Consider the following 9,110-nt stretch of genomic DNA (forward strand, 5'->3'; position numbering starts at 1 on the left):
TAAAATGGTTGAGTGCCTACTTCCCATGTACAAGGTCCTAGGTTCGATCCCCAGTACCTCCTAAAAATAAAAACAAAGAAGCAAACAAATGAGAAAAACAACTCAGGGAAGCCAGTGTAGCTCAGGGGTTGAACATAGCTTCTCACATACGAGGTCCTGGGTTCAACCCTTGTCCCTGGTACCTAAAAAAAAGGAATTTGTCACTTTAAACAATACTTTTATTTATATTCAATTTAAAATTACTAATCATGATAATATTTAATACATTTAATCTGGAATCATTAAGTGATTCTTGTAAGCAGACATCTGCCCTCATTAAAGTGACAATTCTTGAACATTCCCAAGTTAAAGAAATAAATGTTACGTTGATTAACTTTTGAGTCTAGGACAAGGAGGATATTAGACTAGAAAGGTATAGATGAGTTTAAAAATAAAAAGGTTAAAACATACTCCTAGGTTTTAGACTTATCTGTGATGCAGGACTGACAATACTGTAAAACAAAAGAAAATAAATAAACTAAACATAATAATTTGACAAGAATAAACTTGAGTTACAGTTTCCACTTTTTTGATTGGGAAAATTTATACTTTCCAACTAAATAAGGAAAAAAATTAGTACCTTATCAAAATGGTCACAGCTTTCATCATTCATTCATTCATTTCACTTTTGATTCTGTATCTTTATTACATAGTTGAGTTAGCAGTTGGAACAGATGTTTCTAGGTTAAAATGTCATAGATTTGAATTCTGACCAGGATTAAGGCTCATGTTTGGCTTAAATGGAAACAGGTTTTTCTAAAAGCCTCACAGCCTACTATGGGATAATATGAAAAGTGATCAGCATTCAAAGAGAATTTCTCACAAAATGATTTTTTTTTCAGTTAATACTGTGAAAAAGTTGTTCGAAATATTCATATTATCTTGGTGTAATACACTTGTTTTCGAGGTAAAATAGAAGCAGTCAAATGTATGAATGCAAGCAACTTACCAGGGAATGATGAAGTTTTGCTTGATGCTGGGACAGTGGTTATCTACTAGATCTGGCCCAAGTTCTAGCTCTGCACTGCTGTTAGCTTGAGGAAGCCATTCAACTTCTCAGCACTTCTGCATCCTTTTAAAATAACAGTCTTGCTCATAAGGTTCTGGTGAGAATTAAAAGAGGACATCTTTGCAAACTCTTCAGTACAGAGCTATGTGCCTGGTGCGATTGGCCCTGGAAACCATTGCTGGGTAATAACTTCCTGGGTGGGCTTCGCTGGTGCTGGGAATGTAAGCCTCCGCAGCTCTGAGGCTGTCGCTGAGCTCATTGCTGGTGTTATCTGTTATTTCTGCAAATCTTTATGAATCTTTACAAAATAATTTGTGCTTCCTCTACCATCTCAGAAAATACTAGAAGAGCCTCCAATAGGCATCAAAAGATTTGTCTGTCATCCTGTAGTGCTTCCTTCTATAACAAAGGCAGCATCTAAAATTAGCTTTTCTTCATTCAGCATATGTCACCATGTCACCACTTTTTTATTTTTTTCCTCCAACAACTGTTCTGGGTGGATCGTGCTTTGGATTCTTCTACTGCAGGTGTATTTATAATACCCGAAATAATTGACTACTTGTGGGACGGGAAGAGTGAGTCATTTAAGACAAATTAATTCATTTCTAAAACTTGTGTAAATCCCAATCTAATTTTGAATGAAGCATTAATTGCTTTTAACTTTCCTTCTGGTATTAATTGCTTTATAGAGACCTGATATGCCAAATTGGATGAACAAAAAGGAATAATAAGAGGAAGAGTATTCAATCCCCCAAAGCATTTTTCATTTCATAGAATTTAGAGAAGTTTTTCCATAAGAACCAGATGCTATTAGTACATCTGTATTTTCCAGACAATTAATTTCCAGGCATCAAGTCTAGAGGGCAAAGAAACAAAGCCAAAGTGTGACGATCACTACCAACTGGTGATTAATTTGAAATAAAGAAAATGTTTCCTAAAAGCCTAATGGAATTCAATTGAAAATGATTACTATTGCTACACATGAAAAAATCATAAGTCCACTTTTTTTAGCAGATGGGATATGGGGGAAGAGAAAACATAGAGAAACTAGGACTGTTATGTTTTGGGTTCTGTTTTTTTTTTTTTCTTGCCAAAAATACAAATACACATTTTAAGATGTAAAAAATTAAAATCACACTTTAGTATTTTTTCTAACTTTTCCAAATTGCAAACGCTTCCACATGCCAAAGGAATCACGTGCAAAGTCTTTACCATTAATTCAGGGGCTTTCTTCAATGTGGTCCCAATATAGTGTGGGTCCTTGGGATTCTTTCCTTACACAAACTTCCGAACTAACTACACTATGTCTATGGTTTCGTCATGATAGTTCAAATCATTTTTTTTTTCTTTTACAACCTTCTACACTCAGCTCCCTTCATTTAGAATTCCTTCTTAGATGCATTCTTTCCTCAATGCATGAATCCTTCCTTCTGTTTCACTTCTTTCCTTTACCCGGAAGCTTTTTCTATTTCAATCTCCTACTATAGACAGTTTGCCCACACTTAAACTTTTAAACAAATCTAGAGCTCACCCAAACACCCCCACCATCTGAGCTACTGATTTGGATATTAGCGTAAGCGCCCTCATTGGCCAGTCACCCTTCTAAACGTCTTCCTTCCTGCCTGGGTAAGTCCCAGGGAGGAGGCCACCACCTGCTGCCTGCCAAGCCCACCCAGGGGCCACAGCGCAGAGGAGCCCCAGGAAGCCCCTCCAAAGTCAAAAGAGGCCAAGGAAAAGGATTCGCTGCCCCTTGTCCTCCTGGTGACGGCCCCCACCTGCCCTCCCTGTCGCCCCTTCCCTGGGCAGATCAGGCAGGGGCGGCAGGAGGCCTTCTCGGCCGGGGCCCAGTCGATGGGGGCGGGGCCAGCCAGAGCACGTTGGTCGTGGAGGCGCTGTCTGTCGGTCTGTTCCTCAGTGTTTCTAGCCCTGTTTCCCCACCAGGCCAGCACCCTCGGGAATCAAGGTGAAGCTGACTGGCGCTGTCGGGCCGGGGTGGGCCAGGCGGGGGAGGGGTCTGGGCACCCTCTGGGACACCCGCGGCCCTCCCTCGTCCCTTCCCTCCCCCCAGACCGCCCCCCTTTAACACGGTCTGGATTTAATAAATTCATATGGGTGTGCATTCATTCACAAATTCATTCATTCAGTGTGTCAACAAAAATGTGTGGAAAACTTTCCATTCTCTGGATGAGAAAACATTGCGTAAAAGAGAGTCTGAGATATATTTTATTTTATTTTATTTTTTTAAAGATTTATTATTTATTTATTCTCCCCCCCCCCACCAAGTTGTCTGCTCCCTGTGTCCATTCGCTACATGCTCCTCTGTGACCTCTCCTATCCATATCAGCGGCACTGGGAATCTGTGTTTCTTTTTGTTGCGTCATCTTGCTGTGTCAGCTCTCCATGTGGGTGGCACTGTTCCTGGGCAGGCTGCACTTTCTTTCGTGCTGGGCGGCTCTCCTTACGGGGCGCACTCCTTGCACATGGGGCTCCCCTATGCGGGGACACCCCTGCATGGCAGGGCACTCCTTGCATGCATCAGCACTGTGCATGGGCCAGCTCCACACGGGTCAAGGAGGCCCAGGGTTTGAACCATGAACCTCCCATGTGGTAGGCGGATGCCTTATCCATTGGGCCAAGTCCGCTTCCCTGTATTTTATTTTATGGTGAATATTTAGTTCATGCTTCCTCTCATGAAATTTTCAAATTTCTTCATATTTAAGGCTGTAAATCTTAGATTAAAAGTCTACTATGAAACAGTATCCTTCAATGTTAGAAATTTGTCATTTATGATAATTATTAGGCTTTGTGTATTTCCATCCTATTTTAAGCCAATTAGTGGAGTATTCCCTGTAACATTTAATTTTGTTTGTGTAGTTTTAGGTAAGCATTCCATTTTAAAGCAACTGTTTTATATTTTTAATCCTTCCTCAGGTATTCTTAATTTAGTAAAAAAATCTGGGAATAAACTGTGACTGTTCCGTGATTGTGCCTTATAAAGTCTTTGTTGTCAATGAACCTTATAAGAAAAATTGATTAAAAAGGCATAGTATTTTAACTTAGAAAGTTCAGTTTGAATTCATGATTTTAAAATGTGTTTTCATTACAGCCTCCATAAATGGCCAATCTAAGCAGCAGCACTTTTGATTCCATCAAGCTACATGTACCCCCGTAGTCCATTGAATAATGTAAATAATCTTAGGGAAAAAAAGTATGCAGTGATCATAGCTAATAAAGAGATTGCAAAGGGGCCCAAGGGTAAACTTAAGTAGCCACCCTAAGTAATTTATTAAAATTAAGTTCAATGGTCTATTCTAAAATAATGGGATAAGCAATGTCTTAAAGAGGAGTGTGACTACAAAGAATTTGTCTTTATCTCCTAGGATATGAAATATCTTAGATGTCCATACTAATTATAATAAGATGACAATAAGGTAACCAATTGCTTTTAATAATGCAATCTAGTGGAGTAAATGTATCTTAAGGACAGGATATTAGGTTATAAAATTCTGGCAACACAAGGCTTTAAAAGTAGATCCTTTCAGAGGAAGAATAGGTTACAAAAAATTAAAAATAAAAGAAATAAAAAGGAAGAAAGAAGCTAAAGCCTTGGTTGATGGCATGAATTTAAAATCAGCCTTACTGATGTGAAAATTAAAGTTTTCTTATAAAAGAGGGCCCAGTCAGAAGAGTAGCATTTCCTATATGAATCACTTTGGCTGGTGCAAACTTGTCCCATGTATAGAACAAGAATCAATTGGTTTACCACCAACTGTCTAAAATATCCCTTTTAGGTCTTAGGAGATTAGTGAACTGTCAGGATAGTAGAGAAATAATTATCACTACTCAAACTTTAATGACAGACAAGTGCAAGAACAAGAAAATGGATTATATAAGGATAAATATTGAAATAAAGCAACACATTTAAATCAATGGTATTAGCACATTTGTATTCTTTATCAGGATATTAGTGGTTTTCTGATTATGACGTACACATCTCCAGATGAAAGCTAACCATTCCCATGGACAAAGCCACAAGAAGGCCACCACATGGTCAAATACATCATGCCTAATTTGCAGAGGCAGTAATAAGCCTTTTGGTCTGATTTCACTCTCACTTGCCTCTCTTCCATTTCCTTAAGGCTAGTGATGACTGCAGACATTGCTACCTGCCCCCTCAGAATGCATTCCTCCCTTCTACCTTACTACATGACCCCCATATGATCCGGTGGCAGTGGGTCCAGCTAAGAACATATTTCCCATCCTTGCTGGCAGATGCATTTGGACTTATGAAATAGTTCTTTCCAATGATACATCAAAGGAATCCAGGGGAATTTCTGAAAAAGTTTTTTATTTCCATTGTAGCTCTAGCCTTTTCTCCTTATTGCTTCCGTGTTCCTTCTGGAAGATGAATATTAGGCTGGAGGTGATACATGAGACCATGAGTGAGAAGGGTGAGAATGAAAGCTCAGTCAAGCGTATTGGGGAAGAAAGGAAGAAGACCTTCTGCATCAGCCCCGACTGTCCTCCTCCAGGGTTCTCGTTATGTGAAAAAAGTTAAACCTTTCTTTAGTTAGTCTCCGTTGTTAGGCGTCTCTTACTTGCAGCCTAATGCATCTCAGCTGATATAGGGCATATACAAATGATATGCAGTAAAGGAGGTAATCCTTTGCTCTATCCTCTGATTACCAAATTCATTTTTTTTCAATTTTTAAATATTTATTGAAGTATATCAGTCATACATAAACACACTTAAACAATAAGTGTGTAGTAATAGTTATGAACTTACAAAATAAACATAAACAACATTATACAGGGCTCTCATACCTCACCCTTCACCAATACCTTGCATTGTTGTGAAACATTTTTAACTAATGATTAAAGAGTATCCTCAAAATATTACTACTAATCAAAGTATTTCCCCCAACCCACCCTGTTATTATTATTATATCATTTATACATGAACATACATAAACAATAAGTGTATAGTAAAAGTCGTGAACTTACAAAACAAACATGTATAGCATATACAGGGGTCAGCCCACCACCAACACCTTGAATTTTTGTAAGACATTTGTTACAAATTATGAAAGGATATTGTCAAAATCTTACAATTAACTATAGTCCTTATCTTACATTTGGTGTATTTTAACCCTAACCCACTCTATTATTATTTTTTACATATATTTTTATGACAGAAGTTGTAAAGTTACAAAACAATCATGCACATGTGCAGAATTCCCATCAACATCCCTTTATCAACACACTACACCATGGTAGAACATTAGTTACAGATCATGAGATAATATCATTAGACTATTACCACCAACTATGGTCCATCATGTATATTTGGCACACTTTTTCCATACTCCCCCATTAGCAACACAGTACATCTTTGCCATAAATGCATGAATATTACATTTTTGCTTTTAACCACAGTCCATAGGTTACTGTAGTTGTATGTTTCTCCACATCCTAACCTTTCTGCAGTAGAGATGTACATCTTCTGCAGTTCACAAAGGACACTCTTGCATCTGTACCATCAACTACATTTCTCATCCACCTCTGGATTTACCGTGTTATTCAGTCCCTAGATTATTCTCTAGCTTTCTGTCAGTTGGCATTTACATTCCTAGACTACCCTTTTCAGCCACTTTCCCATTTATAAACTAGCTGTTACTCACTGTAATGTGCTACCATCCACTCTATACATTTCCACACTTAAAGTAAAGTTAATTAAAATTTCTACATATATTAAACATCAGTAGTTCATCCCAGACCTCCTCTTACCTCATTTAAGAATCCACCACCTACCACTAGGTCTTGAATATATTTTCCTACATTTTTTTCTAGAAGCTTTATGGTTCTTGCTTTTACATTTAGGTTTTTGATCCATTTTGAGTTAATTTTTATATAAGGTGTGAGATAGGGGTCTTCTTTCCTTCTTTTGGCTATGGATATCCAGTTCTCCCAGTACCACCTATTGAATGGACTGTTCTGCTTGAGCTGGGTGCATTTGACAGGTTTGTCAAAATTCACTTGACTGCAGATGTGAGAGTCTGTTTCTGATCCATCAGTGTGGTTCCATTGGTCTGTCTTTTTGCCAATACTATGCTGTTTTTACCACTGTAGGAGGTAATATTATTTAAAGTCTGGAAGTGAGAGTCCTCTAACTTCACTTTTCCTTTTCAAGATGTTCCTGGCTATTCAGGACCCCTTGCCTATCCAAATAAATTTGATAATCATCTTTTCCATTTATTTAAAAAATGCTTGTGGAATTTTTGTCAGGATTGCCTTGAATCTATCAATTTGATAGAATTGACATCATAAAGATATTTTGTCTTCTAATCTGTGAACATGGAATGTTCTTCTAATTATTTAGGTCTTTTTAAACTTATTTCTTTTAACAATGAGTTGTTTTCTGAATATAAGTGCTTTACATCATTGATTAAGTTTATTCCCAAATTTTGGAGTTTTATCTGTCATATTTCATTTTCACCATTCTTTTGACACTTTCAGTTGCTTTTATTGATATAATCTTCATTTCTAGACACTCTTCCAGGCATCTCTACTGTCTTTACTTTTCAGGCTATAGTATTTCCAGCAAAGCTGGTCTCTTGGTTACAAACTCTCTCAGTTTCTGTTTATCTGTGACTATTCTAAACTAGCCCTCATTTCTGAAAGTCAGTCTTGCTGGATATAAGATTCTTAGCCAGAAGTTTTTCTCTCTCAGTATCTTAAATATATCATACCACTGTCTTCTTGCCTCCATGGTTTCTGATGAGAAATCAGCACTTAATCTTATTGGGTATTCTTTATAAGGTGTTATGCATTGCTTTTTCTTGCTGCTCTCAGAGTTCCCTTTGTCTTTGGCATTTGCCATTGTGATTAGTATGTGTCTTGGGGTGGTCTACTCAGATTAATTCACATGGTAGTACATTGTACTTCTTGGACATGGATATCTATGTCCTTCAATAAGGTTGGGAAATTTTCTACCATTATTTCTTCAAATATTCCTTCTACCCCTTTTCCCTTTTCTTCTCCTTCTCAGACTCCCATGACATGTATGTTTGCATGTCTCTTGCTGTCATTTAGTTCCCTGAGACCTTCTTCAATTTTTCCCATTCTTTCCTTCATCTGTTCTTTTGTATGTTTGCTTTCAGAGGCCATTTCTTCAAGTTCACCAATCCTTTCTTCTGCTGCTATTATATGATTCCATTGTGTTTTTAATTTCATTTAAAAACTTTTCATTTCCATAAGGTCTGCCATTTTTCTATGCATGCTTTCACATTCTTCTTTGTGCTCATCCAATGACTTCTTAATATCCTTAATCTCATTGAATTTATTAAGGAGTTTTGTTTGAACATCTATGACTAGTTGTCTCAACTCCTTTATGTCATGTGGAGGCTCATCTTGTTCCTTTTACTGGGCCATATCCTCCTTTTTTTTGGTGTGGATTGTAATTCCTTGATGGTATCTTGGCATCTGGCTTACTAGATGTATTTATTCTGGGCATGGTTTCTCTCTGTAGTTTAGAGCTTTCTTGCCCTTTCTCCCTTGTTGGTTGTGTAAACAGGAGCCAAGGATGTAGTTGGTGCTGTAAACTATGGAGGCTCAAGCTGCCCTCATTGTCCCAGGGACCAATGAAGCTTCTCCCAACTTTCTCCTTTGCTAGGGGGAGGGACAGAGCCAACAGCCATGTATAATATTTGATATCATGCAAGCCTAGACTATAGCCAGAGAGACTGATAAAACTTCAAGCCCCTTTCTTCCCTGACTGGGGGTGGAGCTGCAGATGTGGACAGCAATAGACCATGCAGGTCCAAAATGACTGCAGTTGCCCTGGTCGACTTCCAACTATTCAATCTGTACCAGTCGAATATACTTGCAGGCTGGTTCAGGGTTTGCCACCCTCCTCCCTGATAAGGTGGGACTGAAGCTTAGGCTAGGGCTACATGCCAATCTGGGTGAAAGAAGTGGTTCCTACTGTCACTGTGATTTTCAGTTAGCCGGGCTTCCCCTCATACTGGGGGTGGAGTTAAAATGGTGGCTACTGGCCTCTGTC

Source organism: Dasypus novemcinctus, chromosome 15 (genome assembly GCF_030445035.2).
Source record: "Dasypus novemcinctus isolate mDasNov1 chromosome 15, mDasNov1.1.hap2, whole genome shotgun sequence".
Lineage (NCBI taxonomy): Eukaryota > Metazoa > Chordata > Mammalia > Cingulata > Dasypodidae > Dasypus > Dasypus novemcinctus.